This window comes from Engystomops pustulosus, unplaced genomic scaffold (genome assembly GCF_040894005.1).
Source record: "Engystomops pustulosus unplaced genomic scaffold, aEngPut4.maternal MAT_SCAFFOLD_111, whole genome shotgun sequence".
NCBI classification, from domain to species: domain Eukaryota; kingdom Metazoa; phylum Chordata; class Amphibia; order Anura; family Leptodactylidae; genus Engystomops; species Engystomops pustulosus.
The window spans coordinates 72,501-87,024 of NW_027284993.1; positions in this window are offsets into that span (position 1 = coordinate 72,501).

A 14,524-nucleotide genomic window follows, 5' to 3' on the forward strand; every position below is an offset into this window, starting at 1 on the left:
GCAATTGAACAAGCTCTTGGGGAGCAGTATCGGGCAAGCATCGAATAAATATAGAAATTAGTAAAGGAAGATCATCTTGAAGATGTTAATATGACCATATAGGCATAGGGGAACTATAGAGAGAAGAATAGAATTCACGAACACCGTGTTTATAGATCGGTGTAGTGTAACCAGGGCTCCACTGCCTTCCAGGATGGATGGTACAGAGGCACAAGGCCACTCCATCCTTGAAAGGTATGCTAGCAGCTCCCTGTTCTTATCTCTAAACTCAAATATGGATGCCTCCCTGGCAAGTAAGCGCTTGCTGGTGCCCTCTTTGACCGCAGACAGATCATTCCTTTGTGTGGGGTGCTCAAGGTACTCCTTCTCTGTGGTAACCAACGTAGCTGATAGCCCCTCCTCCTGCACATTCAGTATCTTTCTATGCCCCACTACATCTGAGATAAACACACCCTAATAGAAAGTGCAGATTCCAGCTCATCACCCCGTAACTTGCCTGTTGTGTCGGATCCGGCACGGGCCACCTTACTGCCAAGGCATGCAGACATCCAATAAAATTCACGGTCCAGCCAGGTTCCACGACAACATTGAACTTTTATTCGGTTACATCATAAACACTCCATAAAACTGTATGAACTTCAACGCATTTCAAGCGGAGAACCGCCCTTACTCATGACATGTAGGCCCTTACATGTCATGAGTAAGGACGGTTCTCCGCTTGAAACGCATTGACGTTCATACAGTTTTATGGAGTGGTTATGATGTAACCGAATAAAAGTTCAATGTTGTCGTGGAACCTGGCTGGACCATGAATTTTTTTGGATAAACGCACCCTAACTCTAACTGAAGATTTGTAGGAATCCCAAACTAGAAGAGGGTCAGGGTGTGCATAGTGCGTATCCCATAACTTACTATGCGCTGCCTTAACCGCGTTCTGAACTACTGGGGACAAGCCGGGTGCAAGTGCCACAGGCGGGAATCACTAGAAGGGGCCTACGAGGAGACGGATGAGCATAGAAGAGAGATCCGAGGCGCTGCATTGACCGCATGACCCTTGGTCAACATAAGGCAATATATCTGAAGTGAGGTCAATACGAGAAAACTTCTGTGTGCAGAGGATAAGAGCCACTCATTCAGGCTGTCTGAGGCCGTGTCTAGGCCGCTTGTGCGATCTAAGGAGGGGTCGGGGACTGCATTGAAGTCTCCAATGCAGATTACCGCACCTGGGGGCATAGCTGCCAGTTTATTGAACAGTAAGTGTAGGATAGCAGGGTCAAAGGGAAGAGGGACATAGACTGACGCTATTGTGAAAACGAATCCCCACAGGGCGCAGTGCAGGACCACGTAGCAGCCAAAATAATCAGGCGCCACTTGTAAAGGGATATAAGTATGGATACTCTCCTGGCGTAAACAGAATACGAGGAGTGGTAACCTCTGGCCACCCATGCCCTCTTTAGGGAGAGGACTCTCTGGCCTGTCAGATGGGTTTCTTGAATGCACACAATGTAATGGGCTTGTTGTTTAATAACATCCGAGATCAAGGCCCACTTAAATTTGGAGTTGAGGTCCCTAACATTCCAATTTTGAGGGAGGTCATATTAGCAGAAGGGAAATGGATGTGGGGAGGAGATGTGAGCAACCATCCTTTCATAGCACATAGACAGACAGACCACCAAAAACATGACAATTATAACCAGAATGGAGGGAACCCCTGACTAATTAAGGAAGGTGCCCTTGGACTTGAGGCTGCAGGTATTTCTGGGGAATAGGAGTTTATATTGGCTGTTTCCACCTTAATGCAAGGGGTGGGGGAGGCGGGCTTATTTTGGGGTACAATCCCGCCCCCTCTGCTACCTCACCACGTTCCCCCGCCTAGTTTACGTGGGGTATTATAAGCCCATTTCCTGATTACCTACCTCTTGGCAGAGTCGGCACCGAAGCGGCCCACCCTTCCTCCCTGTGTTATATTTATTGTTGTTTATGTGAATTTACAATGTTTTTCTTGTTTATCTCTTAAGTCGCAGCTGGCAGAAAGTGAGAAATGTGTTGGAAAAGGCTTGGCGGCCAACTTGCCAGCTGGGAGTCCAACAATTAAAACATTTAAAATTTCAAGTGCCTTAAGCCTTTGACTTTGTTGTATGGAGATAATAAAGCTGCTGTAATGATGGCTCGGGGATTCAGGGGCAACTAACCAGACAGTGAGCCCTAAGTCTGAGCCCCCCAATGCTGTCACCTGCCTACTTGCCTCCGGTATCCTATTGATACGGGACAACCACGAAGACGATCCCTTCCTAGGCTACAGTGCAGACAAAAAACACGACAAACAAACAATACACACAGGTAGCGAAGTCAGGTAAACCGGGTCACAACGGAGAGAGCAATATATAAGCAGAATCAGAAAGCGAAAGCCGAGGTCAGTAACGAAAGCCAAAGTCAGAATGCCAGAGAAGTCAATATCAAAACAAAACGCAGAAAGGACTGGGGAGCTGAAAAATACGAATATTACCAGCGCTGGGGAACCTGTGCTGGGAAGTAATATAGGTGACTGGGAAACCTCCCCTCAAGGTGACTGGAGGAGAGATCTGTCATTCACAGCAGGTTAACTGTTGCTAGACTGCAGGGAAGCGGGTGTGGTGCAACAATCAACCCTGCAGCAATCTCAGTCCCAGTTCACACACAGGAAGACTGAACAACCTCAACGCCTTCTAAGCCGCATACCGCGGACAGAAGACGATACAGGCAAAGACGTAACAGTACCCCCCCTTTTACGAGGGGCCACTGGACCCTCATTATTCCCACCTGGTTTAGAAGGATTTCGGCAGTGGTATATGTTGAGGAGACGTGGAGCATGGAGATCTTTACCAGAAACCCAGGTACGATGTTCCGGGCCATAACCTTTCCAATGGACCAGATATTGGACAGAGTTTTGTACCCTGCGGGAATCCAAAATCTTTTCTACCTCAAACTCTAGTTCACCTTGGACCACCACAGGAGCTGGTGGTTTAGTCACGGGTAACACGGGAGGGATATATTTTTTCAGAAGAGATTTGTGAAAAACATTATGAATGCGAAGAGAGCTAGGTAATTGTAACCTAAAAGAGACGGGATTAATAATTTCGTTAATCGTGTATGGCCCAATAAATCGAGGAGCAAATTTCCCAGATGGCACTCTGAGACGCAAATTTCTTGTAGATAGCCACACTCGTTCCCCCACATTATATTCAGGACCGGGAGATCGTTTTTTATTAGCCTGACGCCGTTGGGTATCTTGGGCTTTCACCAGGTTCGACAGAACCCGTGCCCAGACTGAGCTCAGCCTTTGGAACGTTGCTTCGGCGGAAGGGTTAACAGACTCAATGTCTTGGCAGGACGAAAACTTTGGGTTGAACCCGTAATTACAAAAGAACGGCGACATTTTAGATGAGGTACTAACCCTGTTGTTTAAGGCAAATTCGGCGAGCGGGAGGAAGGATCTCCATTTCTCCTGGTTATCGGAAATAAAGCATCTTAAAAACTGTTCAAGCGATTGGTTAAGTCTCTCTGTCTGCCCATTAGTCTCAGGATGGAAAGCGGAAGAAAACGAAAGAGAGATTCCCAATTTACCACAAAATTCTCTCCAGAATTTAGAGACAAACTGTACCCCCCGATCAGAGACAATATTTTCTGGTATACCATGAAGACGCAAAATATTGTTTATGAACAATGAGGCCAATAATTTAGCACTGGGTAATTTCCTGAGGGGTACTAAATGACACATTTTCGAGAATCGGTCACAAACCACCCAAATGACAGTTTTCCCTTGAGAAACAGGTAAGTCAGTTATAAAGTCCATGGAGATATGAGTCCAGGGTTTTTTAGGCAGAGGGAGAGGTTGGAGAAGTCCCTCTGGTACTCTTCTGGGCACCTTAGACCTGGCACATATATCACATGCTGCTACGAACTCCTGAACGTCACGTGACCACGAGGGCCACCAGTACAACCTTTCTAAGAGATACTTAGTGCCGGCAATACCAGGATGTCCGGCGAGCACAGAGCAATGGATCTCCTCTAAGACCCGGAGACGAAGATTATGTGGCACAAACAATTTACCCATAGGAAGATTACTAGGCGCAAGATCTTGAGAGTTCGAGATAGCGGTGGCGAGGTCATGGTCAATGGCAGATAACACAATACCAGGTGATAGGATCTTATCTGGGACAACCTCTGGGGTATTGTCGTTACCAAAGCTACGTGAAAGAGCATCTGCTTTGATATTCTTAGTGCCTGGACGGTAAGTAACAACAAAATTAAAACGAGTAAAGAAGAGTGCCCAGCGAGCTTGTCTGGGGGACAGTCGTTTAGCATTATCTAAGTATAACATGTTCTTATGGTCAGTAATCACAGTTATGCGATGTTTAGCTCCTTCTAGGAAGTGTCTCCATTCCTCGAATGCCCATTTTATGGCCAAAAGCTCTCTGTTACCCACATCATAATTATGTTCGGCAGAGGAGAACTTCCTGGAGAAGAATGCTACAGGTTTTAGGTTAGTGAGAGACTTTGATCCCTGAGATAACACTGCTCCCACCCCTACTTCGGATGCATCAACTTCAACTACAAAAGGGTGATTCAAATCAGGTTGAGTCAAAACTGGCGCGGTTACAAAACATCTTTTAAGCTGTGCAAATGCTTGCTCCGCCTCTGGAGTCCAATTGGTCAGATCAGCACCCTTTTTAGTGAGATCCGTCAACGGCTTAGCCACAACAGAAAAATTCTTAATAAATTTGCGATAATAGTTGGCAAACCCTAAAAACCGCTGAAGGGCTTTAAGAGTGTTGGGATGTTCCCATTTCTCGATAGCCGTGACCTTAAGTGGATCCATACAAAAAGATTTAGGGGTGATAATATAACCCAAAAAAGTAATCTTTTGGACCCCGAACAGACATTTAGACAACTTAGCACATAAGGAATTCTTACGTAATCTAGAGAGAACATCCCTGATCTGTCGGATATGAGTTGACCAGTCAGGGGAAAAAATCAGAATATCATCCAGATAGACTACCACATATTGACCCAGGATATCACGAAAAATATCATTCACAAATTCTTGAAATACTGCTGGTGCATTACACAACCCGAAGGGCATCACACAATATTCAAAGTGTCCTTCGGGGGTATTAAAAGCAGTTTTCCACTCGTCCCCCCTTTTGATGCGAATCAGGTTGTAGGCACCACGGAGGTCAATTTTGGAGAACCAGCGGGCACCCACCACCTGGTTAAGCAAATCAGGGATAAGAGGAAGTGGGTATTGGTTTTTGACAGTGATGTTATTCAGTTCACGGTAATCAATACAGGGTCTAAGTCCACCATCTTTTTTCCCAACAAAGAAAAAACCAGCCCCCATAGGGGAATTCGAGGGTCGTATATGACCCTTTTGAAGGCTCTCTTGTATATACTCTCGCATAGCCTCTCGTTCTGGGGAAGACAAATTAAAAATCCTTCCCTTGGGATACTTAGACCCGGGAATGAGATCGATCCCACAGTCATAAGGCCTATGTGGAGGCAGGGACTCGGCAGTCTTTTTATCAAAAACATCAGAGAAATCAGAGATAAATTCAGGCAGAGTTTCCTCCTCTGACTGACATTTAGAGAGGAACAGCGTATTACAATGGGAGGAACACAGCGGATCCCATTTAACCAGTTCACCAGTGGTCCAATTAAATACAGGATTGTGTACAGATAACCATGGAAACCCCAAAATGACATCAGCGGACAAGTTTTTTAAAACAAAAAACACTACCCGTTCGGTGTGAATAGCACCAACCTGCATGGTTATCTGTGGAGTTCTGAAACAAACTCTACCCCCCCTTAAAGGGGTAGAATCTGCCCCCACAACCAGGACAGGAGGATTCTGGTTAACCAACTCCAGCCCTAGGGCTGAAACAAAAGCAAAGTCAATAAAATTAGCAACGGATCCAGAATCAACCATAGCTTGTCCAGATATAGACTTATCTTTAGCAAACAGAGACACTGGCAACAAAATTTTAGATACCGAGTCGGAAGATACCTGTGCGCCTGAGTGACACTCCCGATTACCACTCAGGCGCTGAAGTTTTCCGCCTGTGGCCTGGGTCTGGTAGGGCAGCCTCTCAAGAAGTGTCCAGATTCACCGCAGTAAAAGCAAAGACGATTCTTCTGGCGATGCTCTTTCCGGGTTTTGGCTCTCGCCGTGCCCAACTGCATAGGTTCTTGTTCAGAAATAGGAGAGACAGAGTTTTTAGGAGAAAGTAAAGGTGACCCGGAGGAGTGACTCGCACCTACTCTATCTTTTCGTCTGTCCCGTAGGCGACGATCAATGCGGACTGCTAAGGCCATGGTTTGCTCCAGTGAGTTTGGATCAGGATGACCAATCCAGGCATCCTTTACAGGTTCTGACAGGCCTTTTCTGAAGAGGGCTTTCAGGGACGGTTCACACCAGTTCAAGGTTACGCAGTGTTTGCGGAATTCCATGCAGTATTCCTCCACAGAGTGGGTACCCTGCGAAAGAGACAGCAAACTGGATTCCGCAAGCCCAACATGATCGGGTTCTGAGTATATGGCCCCCAAGGATCGAAAAAAGCGTTCCAAAGAGGACCACTCCTCTGCGGCTGGAGGTAGTTTCAGGGCCCATGCCTGGGGATCCCCCTGGAGTAAGGAAATAACCACCCCTACCATTTGAGTTTGGGAGTATAACGGGTTAACCCGAAAATAAAGCAAACAGGATTCCCTGAAAGTCTCAAATTTCTCTCTATCACCTGAGAATCGATCCGGGAGTAACATTTTTACCTTGTTAATACTGGGGAGTGGAGGTTGTGGAGCAGCAGGAGACGTGGCAGGGGTCTCTGCTCTAAACTGAGTTAGAACATGGACCTGGTTAGCCAGATCAGCCACAATGCCTGCTAGGCCTTCCATGCGATGCACAAGATCCGGGATGGAGCTCATCCTGGCGGGTCCAGAAGACGTAGCAAACTAAGGATTTAAAGGGCTGGTAATAATGTAATGATGGCTCGGGGATTCAGGGGCAACTAACCAGACAGTGAGCCCTAAGTCTGAGCCCCCCAATGCTGTCACCTGCCTACTTGCCTCCGGTATCCTATTGATACGGGACAACCACGAAGACGATCCCTTCCTAGGCTACAGTGCAGACAAAAAACACGACAAACAAACAATACACACAGGTAGCGAAGTCAGGTAAACCGGGTCACAACGGAGAGAGCAATATATAAGCAGAATCAGAAAGCGAAAGCCGAGGTCAGTAACGAAAGCCAAAGTCAGAATGCCAGAGAAGTCAATATCAAAACAAAACGCAGAAAGGACTGGGGAGCTGAAAAATACGAATATTACCAGCGCTGGGGAACCTGTGCTGGGAAGTAATATAGGTGACTGGGAAACCTCCCCTCAAGGTGACTGGAGGAGAGATCTGTCATTCACAGCAGGTTAACTGTTGCTAGACTGCAGGGAAGCGGGTGTGGTGCAACAATCAACCCTGCAGCAATCTCAGTCCCAGTTCACACACAGGAAGACTGAACAACCTCAACGCCTTCTAAGCCGCATACCGCGGACAGAAGACGATACAGGCAAAGACGTAACAGCTGCAATCTTTTTACACCCAGCAGGAGTTGTGATCTGTTTTATTCATAAGTTGGTTGGTAAAGGGTTTATTGCGGCATTAAGGTGCCAATGCGTTTACTTAGAAGATACGGGTAGTTCATGCCTTCAGTCCAGAGTAAACAACCCTGAAAGGAAAATTCAAAACCCCTTGTCTAACACCCTAACAGCAGTAGTGTAGACCTGTACCCACGAACCAACTAAATAGTAGAACAGTGGTCACTAACTTAAGACAAACCCTAAACCGTTAATACATATGTATCATCAGGATTTTTTAGGCAGCCAGATTTAGAAAGAACGGAGGAGGAGAGGGGGTTGGGAGAAAGAGGAGGGGAAAGGGGGGCGGTGTTGACCCAGTGAAGGGCTTCGGCTAGAGAGTTGAAGAATCGGGTCTTTTGACCATCCACAAAATGGAGCCTTGAGGGATATATCATGGAATATTTATATCCCTTGTCCCGGAGGCGAGCTCAGACTTCGGTGAACTGGGACAACTGTTTCCTTACTGATGCAGAGAAGTCAGGATAAAATTACACTCTATTATCAGCATGTCGAATTGTACCCTTAGTGCAGTGCCCTGAGGATGGAGTCCCTGTCCCTAAAATGGAGCAGCCAGGCCAGGAAGGGTATTGGGTTGCCCCCTGGTGAAGAAAGGAGAAAATGTTTCTGGTGGCAGCATATTTTTGAGCCAATTTTCAAAAAATGATACAGGGTCCGGCCCCTAGACTTTTTCAGGGAGACCGATCACCCGGATGTTGTTCCTTCTTAGACAGTTCTCAAGACCGTTGGCTCTATCGTTTGATGCAGACATTTGATGTTGAAGCTCGGTGATCTTTGTTGACATGGGCCTCTAGACATCCTCCACCTCAGATATTCTGCGCTCTGTTTCTGTAATTTTCTCTTTGGCTCTATAAACGACATGTCTCAGTATAACAAAGTCCTGCCTTGGCTCGTCCACTTTGGCAAAAAGTTGAGACTGGCACATGTTCATGGCCGTCAGCACCTCTGCGAACTTGCGGTCCAGGGTTCAGTAGTATCCTCAAAGCTCACAAGCTGTGGCCAGCTTTGGGAGCCATCGAAGAGAGAGGGGGATGGGTTCCGGGACCCCTGGGGAGAACAGGGCTGTGTGTGAGAGCTTCCCCAACTTTTTTGTAGAGTTTGACTGTATCAGCGCCAGAACAGCTTAGTAGGTGGAACATTCCTGAGCATCTAGTGGCTCCAGTGACTGAAGAGGGGGATCCTCTTGGATGGATTTGTCATCCAAAGGAAGCGCAGAAGCACCTGCTGCCGTATTGAGCAATTTGGCCGTCTTCCTCCTGTTACCCATAGTGACAGTCAGGGCCTGAGAGGGTTAATATATAATAGAGCCCAGCAAGAGAGGGCGACACAGGGCCTACGGAAGAACAGTGCAGTGCCAGATGAGATGCACAATCTGGAGTGTATAGTCCTACCTCTTCCTCGTGGCTACCGGAGTTGCATGGGTTAAATCCAGGTAACGGAGCTGCAGGCAGCGTTGAAGAAGCAGAATGTGCCCAAGATGGAGTCTCCAGGGCACACAGGACAGCACAGAGGAGAGCCGTTGAGTGGCCGGCAGGAGTGCATGGAGTGAGGGGGGGGCTTGCGCTCCTTCTCTGGAGCTGATGCGGACGCCGCCTGCGGCCCTTGTTAGGGCTACAATAGCGTTATATTTGATTTTTTTTTTGTTTGCTTGTGGCTGGGCTTGCTGGCACTAGTAGTGCAGCTAGTACCATATTGTGAGGAATTTGCAGGGAGACTTTGGAACGTTCTATTTAACTCTTAGTGACACACATATCCATCTCAAACACCGAAGTGGGACAATTTATTACATTATTATTGATTGAATTAGGCACAATCTGACGGGTTAGGGTGGCTATATGTACTGTTACCATAGATTTTGCTATACAAGAGTCAAGTCAGCAGTCACTGGGCTGCACAAGAGTCAAGTCAGCAACCAATGGGCTGCACAAAAGAGTGCGCCCCTAAATAGCCAAGGCAGCGCCCCAGCACAATTGTACTACATGTACACAGTTCAAGTATCACTTTAGGCTTGGTAACTAGAGATGAGCGAGCACTAAAATGCTCGGGTGCTCGTTATTCGAGACAAATTTTTCCCGATGCAGTCAATGGGAGACTCGAGCATTTTTCAAGGGGACCAAGGGTCTGCACAGGGAAGCTTGGCCAAACACCTGGAAACCTCAGAAAAGGATGGAAACACCACAGAAATGGACAGGAAAAAGCAGGGGCAGCATGCATGGATGCCTCTGAGGCTGCTTAATCGCAACATTATGCCAAAATTATGGGCAACAGCATGGCCATGACAGAGTGACAGAATGAGGCTAGATAGCATCTAAAACATCCAATAATTGAACCTGACACTATAAAAGATGGCATGCGGAGGTAGCGGCAGCAGCGGCAGACTAGAGAGTGGCAAGGCGACATACCCTAAATGGACTCAGGCTTCAAACCAATGGGTGGCAGAAAGGAACCAAAGGAGATGAGCAAGAAGCGCTGAAATGATTTCCTATGTGAACAAAAGGTTGATGGTGTATTTAGTCGATAACACAGCATGGTGGCGACATAGTGACCAAGTTCCATAACGTATCTGGTGAAACACCTGAACAATGAGCCTGACACAGCTCGTTTGATAAGGGGACGACATGTGGAGGCAGCCATGGAGATGACTTCCATGATTAAGAGTGACAGTATGGGGCATCCATATTGCGCTGCTATGATTGCAACTTCAGGTCTCCAGCATGGCGGTGACAGATGGGCCGAGTTCCATTATGTATCTAGTGAAACACCTGACACAGCTCGTTTGATAAGGGGATGATGTGTTGTATATCCTCTCGCGCTCCAGCGTCTGGGGTATGGAGAGCTGAACGCTGCACATGGAGACATTGGTGGATGCTGTGGAGGATCGTGGAGGCGAAGATGGGGTTTTCGCATGGGAGGTGTTTGGGCCAGGGTCCTGGGCAGGGGGCTGACTAGCAGAGGCAGCAGATGACACAGGGGAAGGAGCAGTGGTGTGCCCGGAGGTGAATGGTGTTTCTTTAAAGAACCTCCAGACTTCCGAAAATCTAGCCCTCGCCACGGGAGCTTCACTATGTGAATCATTTGGCGCTGATGCACCAGCTCTGGCCCTGCCTCTCTGTCTGACCCCACCACTGCCTCTTCCAACCTGTTCTCGTAGAGGACTCGTCTCCGTCTCAGAAGCACTGTGTTAACTCGACCTATCAACCCAACTTGAGTCTGTCACCTCATCATCCTCCGATCCCTCAGTCTGCTCCCCCCTCAGACTTCCTGCCCTGACAACAACTTCACTACTGTCTGACAACCGTGTCTCCTCATCGTCCGACACCTCTTTACACACTTCTTCCACTATGTCAACAATGTCATCATCACCCACAGACTGTGACGGGTGGAAAACCTGGGCATCGGAAAAGTGCCCAGCAGCAACCGGACAAGTGGTTCAAATGCCAAATTTTCCTGGGAGGAGGCAGACTGGGGGGAAGGAGGCTGAGGTGGAGGAGCTGGAGGAGTGCTGATTTCGGTGACATGGGTGGACTGCGTGGAAGACTGACTGGTGGACAAATGGCTAGAAGCATTGTCCGCAATCCACGACATCACCTGTTCGCACTGTTCTGGCCTCAACAGTGCTCTACCACGAGTCCCAGTAACTTGAGACATGAACCTAGGGAGTGTAGCTCTGCGGCGTTCCCCTGCTCCCTCATCAGCAGGTGGTGTCTCACCCCGCCCAGGATCACGGCCTCTGACCCCTGCAGTAGTTGGACGCCCAAGTCCACGCCCTCGTTCTCTACCCCTAGCCCTCGGGTTCAACATTTTCAAAATTAAAGTGTAAACTGTAAATTTTTTGGGATTTTTTTTGTTTTTGTTTTTTTTTGTGTTTTTTTTTTTTTTTTTACAAAACGATGCTATCCTATTGATATGGCTAGTTTCTAACCTACACTGACAGCACACAACTGGCTTTTGTGCTGTGCCTGATGACTGAGTTATAAAAAAAAATAAAATAAAAAAAAAAAACAGCAGACTGTGCCTAATTCAATCAAACCCCTAATAAATTGTCCCACTTAGGTGTTTGAGATGGATATGTGTGTCACTAAGAGCTAAATAGAATGTTCCCAAGTCTCCCTGCAAATTCGTCAAAATATGGTACTAGCTGCACTGCTAGTGCCAACAAGCCCAGCCACAAGCAAACAAAAAAAAAATCAAACATAACGCTATTCTAGCCCTAACAAGGGCTGTTGGGTTCTTGTAGACTCACTCCTGCCTAACAGTAAGCTAATATAACACCCTAACGCTATCCCTGCAGCAACAGCAGCTCTCTCCCTAACGGCATCCAGACAGAGAATGATGCGAGCAGCGCGGGCAGGGGCTAGTCTATTCCAGGGTCACCTGATCAGGCCAGCCAACCACTGCTATCGACATGTAAGGGTACCACGTCATGCTGGGTGGAGTGCAGAGTCTCCTGGCTTGTGATTGGCTCTGTTTCTGCCCGCCAAAAATCAAAACGGCGGGAGATGCCATTTTCTCGAGCTGGCGAAATACTCGTCCGAGCAACGAGCAGTTTCGAGTACGCTAATGCTCGAACGAGCATCAAGCTCAGACGAGTGTGTTCACTCATCTCTATTGGTAACTGAATTATAGGTACTTTTACCATAGATTTTGCTATACAAGAGTCAAGCCACTAGGCTGCACAAGAGTCAAGTCAGCAACCAATGGGCTGCACAAAAGAGTGTGCCCCTAAATAGCCACAGCAGCACCCCAGCACAATTGTACTACATGTACACAGTTCAAGTATCACTTTAGGCTTGGTAACTAGAGATGAGCGAGCACTAAAATGCTCGGGTGCTCTTTAATCCCAATGCTCGAGTGCTCGTCTCGAATAACGAGCCCCATTGAAGTCAATGGGAGACTCGAGCATTTTTCAAGGGGACCAAGGGTCTGCACAGGGAAGCTTGGCCAAACACCTGGAAACCTCAGAAAATGATGGAAACACCACGGAAATGGACAGGAAACAGCAGGGGCAGCATGCATGGATGCCTCTGAGGCTGCTTAATCGCACCATTATGCCAAAATTATGGGCAACAGCATGGCCATGACAGAGTGACAGAATGAGGCTAGATAGCATGTAAAACATCCAATAATTGACCCTGACACTATAGGGGACGGCATGCAGAGGCAGCAGCGGCAGCCTAGAGAGTGGCATGGCGACATACCCTAAATGGACTCAGGCTTCAAACCAATGGGTGGCAGAGAGGAACCAAAGGAGGTGAGCAAAAAGCGCTGAAAATATTTCCTATGTGAACAAAAGGTTGATGGTATATTTAGTCGATAAAACAGCATGGTGGCGACATTGTGACCAAGTTCCATAACGTATCTGGTGAAAAACGGGAACAATGAGCCTGACACAGCTCTTTTGAAAAGGGGACGACATGTGGAGGCAGCCATGGAGACGACTTCCATGATTAAGAGTGACAGTATGGGGCATCCATATTGCGCTGCTATGATTGCAACTTCAGGTCTCCAGCATGGCGGCGACAGATGGGCCGAGTTCCACTATGTATCTGGTGAAACACCCGAAAATTCTGCCTGACACAGCTCGTTTGATAAGGTGATGATGTGCTGTATATCCTCTTGCGCTCCAGCGTCTGGGGTATGGAGAGCTGAACGCTGCGCATGAAGACATTGGTGGATGCTGTGGAGGATCGTGGAGGCTAAGATGTGGTTTTCGCACGGGAGGTGTTTGGGCCGGGTTCCTGGGCAGGGGGCTGACTAGCAGAGGCAGCAGATGACACAGGGGAAGGAGCAGTGGTGTGCCCGGCCGGAGGTGAATGAGCTTGTTGCTATTGAGTGGGGTGTTTAGCATTCATATGCCTGCGCATACTGGTGGTGGTTAAGCCAGTAGTGGGGGAACCCCTGCTTATCCTGGTGTGGCACAGGTTGCACACCACAGTCCGTCGGTCATCCGGTGCTTCTTTAACCCCTTGCCGCTCCGCGGAGGATATATGCGTCAGTGGCGCGACATGTGCAGAATAGGTCCTCCCTTCGCGAGAGTGCAAGCACACTGTAATTAAACTTGTCTGCCGGCTGGGGGGAACCCTTACCTGGCCCCGGGAGGAACAGTGCCCATGGAAGTAGAAGCTACTTCCGAGGGACGTCAGCGGGAGCTGCCACCTGTGTCCTATCCGGGCATAATGAACTGTTCATCGGCCAGACTTGGTGCCATGTCCCGGGGAGGAACAGTGCCCATTGAAGTAGAAGCTACTTCAGAGGGACGTCAGCGGGAGCTGCCACCTGTGTCCTATCCGGGCATAATGAACTGGTCATCGGCCAGACTTGGTGCCATGTCCCGGGGAGGAACAGTGCCCATGGAAGTAGAAGCTACTTCCGTGGGACATCAGCGGGAGCTGCCACCTGTGTCCTATCCGGGCATAATGAACTGGTCATCGGCAAGACTTGGTGCCATATCCCGGGGAGGAACAGTGCCCATGGAAGTAGGAGCTCCTTCCGAGGGACGTCAGCGGGAGCTGCCACCTGTGTCCTATCCGGGCATATGGAACTGGTCATCGGCCAGACTTGGTGCCATGTCCCGGGGAGGAACAGTGCCCATGGAAGTAGATGCTACTTCCGAGGGACATTAACGGGAGCTGCCACCTGTGTCCTATCCGGGCATAATGAACTGGTCATCGGCCAGACTTGGTGCCATGTCCCAGGGAGGAACAGTGCTCATGGAAGTAGGAGCTCCTTCCGAGGGACGTCAGCGGGAGCTGCCATCTGTGTCCTATCCGGGCATATGGAACTGGTCATCGGCCAGACTTGGTGCCATGTCCCGGGGAGGAACAGTGCCCATGGAAGTAGAAGC